The sequence below is a fragment of the Zootermopsis nevadensis genome, unplaced genomic scaffold (assembly GCF_977971745.1).
Source record: "Zootermopsis nevadensis isolate Lab colony 2312 unplaced genomic scaffold, Znev_1.0 Znev_ptg000007l, whole genome shotgun sequence".
NCBI classification, from domain to species: Eukaryota; Metazoa; Arthropoda; class Insecta; order Blattodea; family Termopsidae; genus Zootermopsis; species Zootermopsis nevadensis.
Genome location: NW_028259139.1, coordinates 8,551,022 through 8,566,397, shown reverse-complemented (window position 1 = coordinate 8,566,397; position 15,376 = coordinate 8,551,022). Strand labels below are relative to the sequence as shown.

Here is a 15,376-nt window from a genome sequence, read left to right as displayed (position 1 = left end):
ATTGATAAAAAGGGCACAAGAACAAAATATAGAGTGGAAGTATTGGATGAGTTTCTTATAAGAGAAAGAATTTGTTAAGATTTCGTTTTCCACTCTCCACAATCCATCCAGCGCCTAGTGAAAGAAAGGTCTTCTGCGTACAGATACCAGCAGCTGTGGCAACAACAAAGACACGGTCTCTTACCGTCGTTATATTTCGGTTTCATTTTATCCTGCTTCTGCTTTTGACAAGAATTGCAACACTCGTTCAGGACGAGTGGAGGAAAGAGACAACATCTAGCAGAGAACAAACTTCAATAAAACCAAAGTAAGGTTAGGTTAGGTAAAAAAAAAGCATGTGCAAACGAGCACAGGATATTAAGCACATTATATGATTACTTACATGCAATTTCATGTTCAAGCGACGTTCAGGAAAGTGGTACACTATTTGATTTCGTCTACACACTACTCGCATATAAAGTTATTACAAAATATTTTAATATTAGTTTCTCAAAATTTTAATACAATTTGTATAACCTATACACTTAGTATTGTCGTAGTTTTCTTCCGTTTTAAAATAAGTTTACACTTTAGACTTCAATGTAGGTCATTTTATGTCTCTCTCTCTCTCAAAGTACCTAACGTGATTGAATCTGACGTAAATCCCACAGAATTCACAATACGAAATAATCGAGGGGAAGAAATGGAATACAAAGCAACATTTTAATAAGAATCTTGGAGTCGAAACAATATACTGAGGCTAATCCGTGAAAATGACATACGTCAGCCTACATATTATGAAGACCCTATTTATATGACATTTTTAAGGAAAAATGATTCGTAATAATTAATGCATCGTGATATTTTTTTAAAAAAATTGTTATTAGCAAGTACCAAGCTGGATTAATATAAATAATAATGACTAAAATCAGGTTGATATATAATACTTCATACCTGATTTCTTAAAAAAATATTTATACTACATGATTCAGTTCTAACGAAACCATAGTTAGATATATGTACAAATTTGTGTAATAATAAATTTTAATCTTATGCTTTAAGTTTTGACTGCCTACCTGATGATGGTGGGCAGTGAACACATCGAAACATGTAGTGGAAATACTGTCATTTAAGTTTTAAGTGTTTTACAAACCAAATTTGTGTAACGCTATATATTAATTCAACGAGGTTATAATTTTCACAAACAGTATGTAACCAATAAAAATAAAAAATACCATCCCTCAATGTGTGATCAGTCTAATTCTCAGGCGATTATAGCCATTGAAGTTCCCTGGTACACTCCTGGGATTTAAACAATTGTTCCGGCACATTAATAACCTACAGGAGGCCTATAAGTAAAAGATAAATTTGGCAGCAACAAACGCGATATACCTCTGTTAACAGCATCAGAGTAACTATGCAGCAAGGCGAGTCTATTAAAGGTCCAGTAATCTTTCTGTATGTCCGGAAATCCTCGTCTAAGCCAGCCTTCTTAATACGACGCTCGTCTCCCGAGAGTAAAGAAAAGACGTTGGTTTGCGTTTGTTACTACATTGAAACATAAGTTGTGTGTAGCCACATATAAGTACTCCACTGTTGTAAAGCATATTCTATAATTTATTAAATAACAAATCTTTTCTATAATGCAGGATTCCATTCGAAGTTAAAAGAAATAGACTATGACACCCCCATCCCTAGGTAAGCTTGTTTATCTGTATCATTAGATTCTAAAATTATAATTACTACATTATTTTCAGCAAATTTCAAGACATCTGTTAATTAATTCAAAATTCATTACGATAGACGAACAAGCGGATATGATACCATGAGCAAGTAGTTATTTAAAATACCACAAAAAGGCTACAAATAATATTATTTAATGTTTCTGAATGCAATCTTCAGATCACCTTTATTCCGATATACTTAATAAAACAGTTCAGTGACTCTAAATGTGTAAAACGTAATGTTCTTTTGTTTAAGCTTTAGAAATCTTTAATACCAAGAACAGCTGTATATACGTTTGTTTCCTACTTTTAAGCACTTCAGTCAAAATACATAATTGCTGGTCTGCTACAAAACTCTTGCATGTAGCCGAAGGACATACGACTTTGTTCCGACCTATATAAGATCCAGATCCAATTTAATTATTGCGTCCTTACATAAAACACAAGGAAATTTTTGGGCTTATTGTCCTGAAGGCGATTTCACAAATGTAAACAAAGCAACTTCAGCTCAAAGAGAATTCTGAATGTAACCACACTAAGAATACGGCTTAAACTGTAATAAAATAAGTTTTCTTGAGCATAAACTTACGCTTTACCATTCCAGAATTTCTACTGTAAATTTGAAGAGATTATCATATTAAGTGTACGAACCAAAGTAGCTCAGACTGTGTAAGGAGGCAGGTTCCTTATGGATAAGACATTAAATTACTTTTCTAACAGCCTAATACATGCTTTTCTTAACAACCTTGACCGTTCTTTATCTTCTGAATAAATTACCTTCTTTAGGAAACCAAAATATACTTATCTTGTCCTCAAAAGTAAACTACTACGACTTCTTTTAAGCACGCTCAATGAGCCAAGAACCTCGCAGACTCTTATATTAATACAAGGAGCATTTTAATATTATTTTCCCACCGAAAGTGACGATCATTGAGAGATCAGCACTCGTATTACGGAGGCCCTGGTTTTATATCTCGAACTAGTTTGGCTTTCCTGACTAACGTTTCAAGTGGTTTTCCTCAGTCTTCCAAGGCAAATGTAATAGTAACGTCAATGACACAGCGACTTCTTCCTGTCATATTCAATTAAATTCGCTACAAAATCTGATCAACTGAAGCAGTAATTAAGTAAACTGAGGCTAAATAAATGAATAAATTATAAAATTCGCATTTAGGAACCCCCAAAACAACCATTATTTTGACATTTCCCGATCAAAAGTGTCCTCCCTCATATAACGATTCAAATGACAGGTACAGAGTAAAAATTACGAAGCTCATAACTTTGTAACTCTCTCCATCCACCTTTATATATTTGTTTCTTAGGTACCAAAATTCTCGCCCGCATTTTCCTACTTCTGCGACGCGTCATAATTTATATTTTTAGTATTTTCAAAAAAAAAAAAATCCTGTCTCATTTTGAAAATACCAGATCGACCTCACGCGAAATTAAACAGATCTGGCGTGTTAGGTGGTTGAAAGTACGTCAATAACTGAATGTTCGTTCGACATTTATCTATGTGAATATGACCTCGAACACTGACATTTCATGTTTAAATTCAGTGACCTTTCAACACAACACACATTTCCACTTCGATCCTAAGACTTAATTCCTTCAGAAAATAACTTGAACTTCCAAACAAGAGAAAATGTTTCCTTCGGTTCATCATAAGATGAAAGCTTCTTCCTACAGAAGTTTATTTTGAGTCTGAAGAGGAAATAGTCAGTCAGGGACCGGTCTGGATGAGTGGTTCTCCTGTTTCCAGACTCCAGAATGGCCTCACTTACGTACAGATCGCTGTAAAGAGTTGCTCTTGTTAAACATCCTTTAGGTTCTGTTTCATATAATGCAGAGTACTCTTGGGGTTCGCCATGATCAAAGTGTTGTATTACAAGATCACGTATAACCACCATTAGTGATATCAAAATAAGAAAGTGGGATGGGCTGTGAATGTAAAATGCACGGAATAGATACAAAAACACGTATAAAGTATTATTTGGAAAACCTTAAGACAATACACATCTCTCTTGGAAGTATAATATTAAAATGGCGTTCGAATAAAATGTATATGAAAATTCTGACTGTGTTTACGTGGTTCAGGACGGGAATATTAGTGTGGGGTCCTGTGAATATGATATGTAAGAAAACGTTTCCTCCAAAGCTCAACCGTGTCTATTTTATCGTTTATTTTGTTTTGATCATAATATCTGGCGAAGCGTACATATTATGAAGCTCCTCGTTATGAAATTTTCTCCAGTATCCCCTAACCCTCTGAAATCCAAATATTTTCTCACCGTTCAGTTCAAAATTATTATCGCTGTATGCGTCACTCTTAATAAGAGAGAGAACATTTTATACCCATACAGACTGTATAATGTCATTTTGCATATTTTAATCTTTAGACTTCTAAATATAGGGCAGAGAGACGAAGTATTCTGAAATGAATGGCATTAAACATTCCAAATTCCTAATTTCTTCTTAACATATCTGTGAATGTATTTTTTACCTACTATAGCCTTTTCCAAGTATTTTAACTTCGCCCCATATTCGAAGGATTCATAAATTACCTTTATATTACTCCAGCCAGGAGACATGAGCATACATTATATTCAGTAGTTTCAGTTATCATGCCCGTCAGTGGATGGGCATTACTAACACATACGACATCAAACTTATGTTTTTATTTGGTGAATGTAGGTATACTGTTTAATATAACGCATGTCTAGAACAAACGCGTGCTTCCGTCCACAGAGACAAATCAGAAAACCTTATTTTAAAAGCTGTGAAATTCCTCATCATTTCTGTACTTCCCACTGGGCAGTTCTCACGTTTCGCTCTACTTAAAATGTTTTCAAAGTAAACGAAAGCTCCACATCGGAAATGCAATCTTCTGTCTCACAGAACGTCGAATGTGGACATACGAATGTCATTCTAAGTGTAAGTAAAGCAAACATAATTCAAAGCGTAGATTTCACACAGACGCCAATGAAATCTTTCCAATTTTCATGAACAAATACTGTACAGAAACCGATCTTATTGAGCTTCGTTTAATTTGGCTTGTCCATTTCCCAGAGGAAAGTTGTTGGAGATAGGTTGAAGGTAAATTTCAGCCCCCGTGTGACAGATGCGAATTAGATACTGATACGCCATTTTATAACGCAAATCTAAACTGATTGGACCACATGAAATACGTAGACAAACATGAGAGGATACTATTAAAATTAATCCTATATAAACATAGAGTGAGTTTATGGGCTATATTTATCTGGTTCACGACATGAACAGATGGCGGGCTCTTGTGAAGACGATACCAAACTTTCCAGTTGCATAAAATTCCGGGAATTTATTGACCAGCGAACGACTATTGTTTCTGCATGAAGGATTTTGCTTCATGAATTTGGTCTAATGGTACTATTAACATTTTTATGAATAAATCACACACCATTTGTTGCTAATACTGATACTTGTTCATGCCCTCAAGCCCAGTTGAGTTAGCACATCCGTAGAAACAACAGGTAATAAAACCATTTAGCCTAGTGCTATAGGAGACACCCATAATGCGAGAATTAAGAAGACAATTCATAATAAATACACGTTATCATAAAGCTGGAGAATTTCAATATGCTAAAAAATTAACATTGAACTGCTAAAGTTATTAGCTGTTATAAAATCTGGAATTTAAAGCAATTCTTAACTCTATAAAGCCACAAACCTAACCCGAAAATAAAAAAAACTCATTTAACTGAAATGTGTAAGCTTATATTTTAGAAATATTTTTGTTATTTGGAATGTATATGTCCCTCTTCAATGAAACGCACGAAACTTCATGACCTGAGTCTTCCAAAACGAATATTTCTGTGATATTTTGCGACTAAACGTTTTTATAAATAATTGATTTACATAAATATAAAACAAGTATTAACGGTATTAGCACCCTATTAAATAAAACACGAGACATTTTACTTCAACTCTCATTACCATACCATCTACTTTCCCAACATTCTTACTTTATTATCATCTAGTCAACTTTAGTCGCTTTACAGACGACTTAAACACAAACATTTGTATGTATTTCTTATGTGCCTACCGAAACAACATCAGTAAGTTGATTATCCTGACAACACTGAGTTCCTTTTCTGTGAAAATTATACATCTGATCCTGTGTGACCACATAAGCTTTTCTTACTGTGTTCACAATTTATCATGTACGCAGTTTCATTTAAAGAATAATAAATTTCTGTGTGATAATTCTGAACGTTAAGACAAATATATAATATAGGGCAATACGTACTTTATTCTTTGCAGTTTTAACCTAGACACACACTACACGTAACATGGGTATATGTTGCAATTTCTTCGATTCCACAATTCGAACCGGAAATTACCTGAAAGGAACAAAACAATATTATTAATTGTTACTTTTATTCCAATAATATAAACATAAAACATATAAAGGGTTTGATCAGTGGGTTATTTAACGACACACTATTTTGTACACAGTTTATTTAAAGTTGGAATCGATTTTGGGTAGTTTACTCAAGGTGAAGTGAAATAAAGTGAACGTAGTGTGTTTGAAAGTCAGCATTCAGGAATTCTCCCAGGACTTCAAGAACAAAACATCAAAAACCTCAGTAAGGTGCGAAAATGGTCTGATCTAAACGGGTACCCTGCATCTCAAATACAGGTCAGAAGTATTATGAGCTGAGTCAGCCTATTTGGTAAGTTTAAGGAGATTTAATAGCTGTTCATAAGCACATTTGCAAAATAAGAGTTTAAAAAATCCTTCGGTAGCTTCGTCACGTCTGTCGGCATTCAAAACTCGAGATACAACGGACTTTCATAAAATTTAAAATTATGGAATTTTACTAAAATTTTTGTTGAAATCAGGTGACAATAACTGCAGTTTACAAGGAGATCTCAATGCGTTTCTGCGCGCTAAAGTGGCTGGATGGGGAATCCCCGCATGAGAAACCCTCTACCATACAGAAACACATAAGAATTATGTGGTAACATTTTTACGTGAGAATTTCCCGGCTGTAATGACACTGGCTACATTCTCAGAGGTCAAAGGTCATGTTCTGGTGAACTCGCCACAGGCGTTAAGCCATGCGAGGTTTCCTTCTTATTGTAGATATTTGTTTCGATGAAATACATATTTCCTGTCGTTAATAAGTTTCTCTGCTGGTTCCTTCAAAGTCTTTGATTTAGAATGTAAAAGAAAAGAACATAAGAAATTCTATATTAAATTACTTTTGATCGTTCTCAACTAAACAGTTCAATATGTATGCATTATAGAAGAGCTCAAAATTGAATTCTCATTAATAATACAGTCAATTGTTCTGCTAATAAGTGTATGTCACGTATCACAGAGACGACTGATAATAAATTGGTTTAATTAACTGCATCTTTGTAGCTCAATTAGCCTTACATTATACACGACTCAGTAAACATTATATTCATTAAATATTTCCATCGTATCAAGTAATCAGAAAGACTAATATAACTTTCTATATTAATTAGATGTCTCATAAATATTGAACAATCCTAAAGGTATAGGAAATGGTGTCGTACATTCTACAAATAAAACACTTCGCTTCGGCAGTTGAATGTCCTTCCGCCTTCCAGGTGAAAGGTAAATTTACAAGACAGCAATCAGAAATCATTACACTATTAACCCTTTGAAGCCAATGGTCGTATAAATTGTATTTAAGAATTCAGTCCGTACCGCAAAGAAAACACTACACTTCACCATTACAAATATCACTTTTTTAACGCTGTATAAGCAAATAATTGCTGTTTACGGTGAGAAATATACAAAAAAACACAAAAATACAAAATGCAGGGCTTATGATTAATAGAGACGGTGGTACATGCAGTTAACACTGGTCTTTAAAGTGTTCGTTATTAAAAATTAGTCATTACAATCAAAGACGAAGTCATGCTCAGCTTTATAGTATGAACAACTGGAATATCATCGTTAACTAACTAGTTTAGGGAACCCTAAGGTTCATCACCGAACAAACCAAAGCCCTCCGCCGGTCCCTGTTCTGGGTCAACAAAATCCAGTCTCCTTCAACTCCTATCTCCCACAGATCCTGCTTGATATTATCCTCCCATCTACGTTTAGGTCTAGTCGTTAAGAAACTATAAATAAATAAGCAGGATGATATGCAGAATAGACTCAGTTGTGGCAAAGAATACAGCAGAAATAAATGGACGATGAGGTTACAATGTCTGGACTAAAATAGCGACAGAAAGGAGAACGCTCGGTGTATAAAGAGCACGGTGACTCTGTTCTAATGGAATTCTTTAATGACACGAGTCGGCCCAATTAGCTACGCTTCTCGTCTTAAGAGACCGGTGCTGTCGTCATGGTTGTGAACGACTTTGGGTTCACAGCTATGTTTGTGTTCCGGTGTCCACGCAAAGCCATCAGTACCTGTCACAGCCTGCTACAGTGACGTGGGTGTTCTAGTTTAATAAAGACAGATCAAAGTCAATAAGAATAACATTTATGTCAGCAGGTCCATGATTGAGTACTCAATAAATAAATAAATTAATCTAGCTTAGTAAAAGATATCTGGACGTCAAGAGGATTATCGCTTTGAAGACGAATCTGATGTAATTATATATCAAAATTAGCTTCTGCATTAAAATGACCAAGTTTTTAATGCCGGTCAAAGAAATAATTAGTGTTTTTTAATCACATGAAACTAATAAATACGCTATGTTGGAATAACGAAGAGTTAATAACCTTAAACCTTGGATACCGTGTAGTGTATTGGAATATAAAACATGCATTCAAACAAAACTGTTTACACTTTGAAGGACACTAATGCCAAACGCGTTTCGACCTCAAGAGGTCATCATCAGTGGTAAAACAAATTAATTCATATAATAAGAATAAAAAAAATAGATGTTGAAGCACGTACGATAATTAACAATATCTTCATTGGCAAACAATCTGTTTACGAGATAATAAAATATAATCACATCTAATAAATGGAAACATCTGAAGATTGAAGCGGTTCCTTTTCGCATAATTGTGTTTCGTACTTTGCTTCCTAGAATATAACGGAGTGAACATTACAGTCAAAACGGCAAATATTTAATCACTGGTATGAACAAAATAAGTGGCAAATGAGAAACAAAGTAACAAAAATATGAAACAAAGGAAGGCTGATTGAAACGAGAACCACTCGGTGATAATGCTGAGCGTACGAGCCTATTCTGCTGACTGTCCATTATGATTCCGTCAAAAACAGATTTACTACAGTACACAATTACAATTCAGAGCAGATGAGAAGAACTTTCTCATTTCGCATGTAAAGCGGCCGGCGTGTGCAATTTACCTTTCAACTTTATTAAGAGGACTAGAATACATGGAGGATCCTTCATTAGTCGCCTTTATAGCGTGGTGCATAGAAACAGGTATCTAATATTACATTTTTTACTCGAATTAAGTTTTATCGCTTAATTTAGACCATCGTACATATGCAGTCTAACATAATATATGGAGCCCATAACGTCTACAACTCTACACAAAATATTTCTTTATACTTTTAACAAAATACGAACAAAGTATGAAGATGGCTGTTGTCTAGGATGTAGAACCGTATAGTATGGTACATACTGACAGACGTTACAAAAGGTATTATTGCTGCCATCATCAGGACTAAGAAAAGACACGCGAGAATACGTTGTAGTAGGCAGTGGTGGTGGTGGTAGTAAGAGGAGGAGGTTGGGAAGGAAAGGGTCCGGGATGGATCAAATTTATGGACGAAATGCAAATGATTTCTGATCAGACTGTACAGGCAAGATCTCTGCCTTCCATTGCTTAGTTCATAAATTTTATTCCTCTCTGTGGTATTAAATAGAGATTAGAAGCCGTATTAATTGTTATGGCAACAGTTTCAAACTGCTTTGCCTGATACAAACAACGCCATACTCCATTTATAAAGCTCTTGAATTCCAGTTTCAAACAATGATATAATTTCCGCATAAGCAAACCCTCACCCGCCCCCCCCCCCCTTCTCCGGATACAATGGCTTCCATGGCTTGTTAAGCTTTGCGAAAGTAGACCTCATACATGCAGATTGTACAAGAACTTATTACAGAATCGTTATGAATTTCGACTATTCTCACAACAAACATCTGTAGAAAGTTAATAATAAATGGTAATTTTCGTATGAATCGCTTTGTTGCCAGATGATTAGGTTTCAAACAAAATTAGGTCAGTGGTGTTCATAGGTTTTTTAAAGATTGTTGTAAATCTAAAAGTAAGAGTCCGTTCTATTTCAATATTAATTTTGGACAAACCATAAAATGTACAACCAATGTTTCAAAAGTGTTACAGTCATGTCTTAACTTCATGGCCAAGAACAATAACCAGTTAACCAAGCGACAAACAAACAAAAAATTGTAACTGACTAACTACTTCATCCCGTCAGGTTTGTCGTGAAAATGTTTAAAGTTGCTCAGCCGTTCACAAAATGTTGAGATTTTTTGTAAAACAAACGTTCACAAAAGCCCTCCATTTGAGCCAAAACAAAGTCCAGGGTATAATTTCACATCCTGTACTTCTAAGATACTTTTCGAAATTATTCTTCACCCGCAACGAGTTCTCTTTCTTTGCTACATCATCGCCCTGATAATGGAAGCAGCAAGTACCTCTGTAACGCCGGTAAACTTCTATCAGACTGCACGGCGCTACATCTCAGAAGACAACCATATTCCAACCATCGTTTGTCTCTATCTTGACGGAGTTAAAATTTCTTACAAAATATTTAGTCCAATTCTAAGGCGCTATATAATAATTCTTAACACAAAACAACAAAATCTTCATGAAAGTTCAAGGATAAGGTTTAAATCTGTTCCAACAACCAAAATTTGCATTGACCATCTCACCTTTCATCTACCAATTATTTGTTTTCTTGTGTGCCTGTCTTGGGTCAACTGTTTCGATACATTCGTTGTGTATGCGAGGAACATTGATTTATACATTTCAGAGTAATTTTAGTTACAAGTCTGTAGATCATCTCTTGTATCTTCAACCATAATTTTAGATACACAAGCGAAGACAAGAAAACCACAGATGTACCGAGAATGTCCATATCTGACTTTCATCTCTGTAATTGTCCATATTTCACTGCTATAAATTAACTTTGCACTGCCACTAAATAATATAATTAATTTATAGTTCTTACTAGAATTTACTGTTTTCCTTTCAATTCCTTCAAAAGTTGTTATTTTAGCTTCACTTTTCAGCATGAGACTTGATTTTCTGATTGAATAAGAGAAAATCGAGCGTATTATTGTGCAATTTTGAAACTGTGGGAAGCAATACGCGTGGTTTAAACAATACCGTAGCCTGCAATTTGTCTTCAATCAGCCACTGGATGTTCCAGGAGGCCGTGCACTAACGACCTGAACGCCACTATGGCAGTGACAAATGATTCACCACAACAAAGTACCAATTCTAGCTAAGACTGAGAAATAATCTGCACTTGCGCACTCAAAAGTAAAAAGTATTCAGTTTATTCACAATCTGAATTACGAACTGCAAAATAATATAGACACCAAATATGTGAAGGCATGTGATAACACGTCACTTATGCCAAATTAACCAACTAAGACGCCTAAAATTAATTTATTTTATTTAGAATAAGCATTGTCTCCCTTGAGGGCACGTTCTCAATAAGGGAAAGATCTAGATATGTGTCTTGATAGATGACCTAGCTTGGTTATCTGTTTTTTGTATTTCTTTAACGTTTTACAATTATATTAGTGTTCCCTAGGTGGATTATTTGTTTCTATTTATATTTCTTCATTTATTTTTCTTTGTGTTAATATTGTTTCTTTCTTGGGCTTCCCTGTAATTGGCTGTTATATTTAATACTGTACATGTATAAGTTTAATTAATCTCTTTTTGTAATACTTTTCTTTATTATTTCATTATTATTGTATATATTATCAGTGTTTGCGTGTTATTGGCTTCTTGCTGTTGGTAAACACGTAAATAAATTAATTGAATTATTACTATTATTATTATTATTATTCAAAATTCTTTATTTTGACCATATTTTATGGTATTTAATCTTGTAAATTTTGTCTAGATTTTATTGTTCATTGTTCTTTTAGTATTAATTAATTGAATTATTATATTACTTAGGCATATTAATTAGCCCATTTTCTTTTGAATTATCACTCAATAAAGGAATTGAATTCAATTATTATTATTATTATTAATAATATGATACATTTTTATATTTAGTTTCATTTGTTTGTTGTTGTGTATTTGTAATGTTTTACTTTTATTATTATTAAAATGAATGTAATCATTGTATTATATTTCATCTTGTAATGTTGTACAGTGCTTGACTGTTATTGGCCTTACCTGGCTGTTGTCAAGCACTTAAATAAATTAATTGAATTGAATAACCTATAAAAATAAAAGATAATATTAAATGGCCAATTAATCTTTTCACAAACCCTAAACACGCATAAGGACAACTTTAACAAAAAAGCACTGACAAATTTATGTATACTACCATGTTTCATGTAAAATAACAAAGAATTTAAAACAATGGAATATGTTATGAACTATTTATGATACAAAATACATCAGCTTCTCGGTAAGAGTTCTCTTGCCAAACGTGTATTTTAAGTACTAGCTATTTTTCCATTTGTATTCGGTTTTGACATCGGCTGTGTTTAGTTCCTAGTATAAGCAGTCTTTAATTGTGTACACAAGAAACTAATCAGTGGTTTCAACATTAAAACGTACTCATTTGTTCTATTAAATACAGTAATGGAATATGAAACCGGTTCATAGACTATTTTGCTACTGCAGCCAAATATTTTTGTGACACTTTTTATAACAGTCTATTAAAAAACAGAATTTTTACTTTTCCACAAAATTCGGTCTTTCCAGCCGTTGTATTTGCCAGGAACATGGTCTCCAGGATAAGCAATATTTCACTACTCATGTTTACTGTTCTCAGGTATGAAGTGAATGAGTCATCAAATTTCCGAACCATAAGTGACCAACCTCACGGAAGTAAGATACAGCGATAGGGCTGCCAACTCAAAGCTCCAAAGAAGCACTATATCTGTCACCGAATTTTCTGTATGAATGTGAAGTACTGGTTTAATAAGAACACAAATTTAATAAATATGAACCAGATGAAATTACAATATGTAAAAAGTGCAAATGAATATACTAGGCTACACAGGAGTAAAAATTAAAATAAACATACGTAAACATATTTACACGAGTTAAATCATAGTTGACTATAAAAAAAGACTAGGTAAAAAGAGAAAATGAACTTCAGAAATAAAATATGTATTTGGTTAATGGAAGCGAATATGACAAGGCAAAGGGTTTAAACACCTTCACTGCTCAAAGCAGTGTTTATCACATGTACCACACATTTTAACATACAAAGACTGCATTTCGCTCGCTGAGTTTTTTTTTTTTTGGGGGGGGGGAGGGGGGTTTCGTTAGATTCCCAGAATAAACAGAAAATTATTTCCCTAAACAACTTTAACCAACTGATCGAGAAGTAGTGTTTTCTTTGACGTACGAACTGGACTTTAGATATTATTTAAATGTCCTCGCGCTACGAAAGGATTAAAAGAATGGCCAACTCGAAAATTAGCTTTTCAGAACGACCCAAAGCATATAGAGACAATTCAAAAGAACACCACAGAGCTAAAACATGTTTTAACTCCAGTTTGACAAATTAAATGCAAAATTATTTTAAAAAAATCTCATGAGCTTTTCTATTTTAAATAAACTGTTGATAATAACGTAATGAAATGTATATGCATAACCTACTAAAAGCAGCTGTACCTCAGAGATAAATAATAAAATACCGAATGATCAATGCAGATATTCACTTATACTTAAACTACCATTACATTATACAAACTTTATAGTTATATTATTCTGTTTCAATAAATATTCCGCTGCTGAGTTAGTAACGAGTCAACTGCGCAGGGTATTTGAAAAAAACGATGCACTGCATTAAAGAAGATGACGTGAGACGTTCTGTTGGTGTTTAAATTCCCCATTAAACATGACGCTTAAAATTATATCAGTTTCTAAATGATTCAATGCTACAATCGGAATTCGCACCCATGACCCTAATGTTCACATGCAGTGGGTGTCAATGTTCTCTTTAATTCACAGATCAATGAAAAAAGTGATAGACTTACGACTTATTCGGCATTATAGCAGAAGTCATGTAACAAACACACAAACCACAAAATCCACAAAAAATATAAAAGCACATAAAATAATCTAAGAGGCTAGAATATCTCATGACCCCGATGATGGAGGCAGTAATAACCTCTGAAACGTCGGCCAACTTCTAGGAAGCTACACAGTGCGAGATGCCAGAAGACAGCTTCATTTTCATTACAGTTTATATATAATCCGATTACCAGAAACCACAAATAGGCTTAGTTTCCTTCCAGATGCTAGAAGAACATATTTTCACTCGTATTAAGAAACACCACGTATTCTCAAAGATACTGATACTTTTTCTGAATAAGAAAATTCGTTCTTAGGATGGTACTGGATATGCAAGAGAAGTTACTCATTCTTTTTAATTAACAACTTTTTATTATAGGAGCTTATCTGCATGGCAAGCCTTTCGCACTATTAGCATCTCTCTTCCAGGCATGGAGTACCCCCGGGGTATAGAAAGAAGAGTATAAATTGGCTTTGGAAGACATTCCGTGCTGAATTTTAAGTCACAGATTGTCTACGAAAGCATTAAGATAGAGGAAGGGTGAGATGTAAGAATTTTACTCTAAAGACGCATCTTAGTCATAGTGCGTTTGTCCTGTCCCTAATTACATTTTCAGGGGTAATTTTACCCGATATTTTATTTATTTCCCGTATAAACAACATTACAATATCGCTACTTCCCAGCCAGTGATATTCGTGTAACATTCAGAGCTGGATAACGATATCGAATGATCTGGAGGGATAAATCAATGAGAACTTTAAAGACAAAACCTGTAAAGTCCAGTGGTAATTATATGTACCACCTGCTTTAACAACCAATAAGTCTGGATTTTTTATCTGTGAGCTTCATATGATTCGTAGAATAAACATCGACTATTTCCCTTAACAGCGTTAATAAAATGGTCTTTGTAATGGAGATGTGAGGTGTTTTCTTTGCGGTACGGACTGAATTATTAAATAATATATAAACGAGCTTTGGCTTCGAAGGTTTAATGTCAAGCAGGCATATGAGTGTCACAAGTTTCGCAAAAGAGCTAGATTAAATTCCTAACATAATTTGTACTTTTGAAGAGTATATCAAAATAAAATAGTAAATTTAACATTTATTTTGCCTGGATAACATAGTGATAACTTGAGAATTGAAACAGAAGATAGTTAAGAAAAGCACAAAATTCATTGAATAAAACGCAATCTGATTTGCATATCAGATATTATCATACATTTCTCCACAAACATCAGTGATCTTAATATTAAAGCTTACGGTTAGATACAAGGCTATTTGAGCTACACCAAGGACCTCACCCCATTCAATTTCCTATGATCTACTGTTTCAAGTGTGCTCTAAAGTTTCAGTAAACAGAGTTCTACTGCTTCCAGGAACTTTCATGCAAAAACACAGTGTTGCTAAACCAAAATAATT

The 15,376-nt window shown here is 34.1% G+C and overlaps 1 protein-coding gene across 11 annotated transcripts in view; it reads right to left on the bottom strand.

Moving 5' to 3' along the window:
• The window catches only part of LOC110829846 (zwei Ig domain protein zig-8), a 520,441-nt gene that overhangs the window by 111,280 nt on the left and 393,785 nt on the right, over positions 1 to 15,376 (bottom strand). Inside the window, exon 2 of one of the 11 annotated variants that reach the window (XM_087344189.1) lies at positions 5,992 to 6,085. The exons of the other annotated variants lie outside the window; for them this stretch is intronic. The gene's annotated coding sequence lies outside the window, so the exon portion shown is untranslated. The remainder of the gene's footprint in view (positions 1 to 5,991; positions 6,086 to 15,376) is intronic. 11 annotated transcript variants of the gene reach the window in all.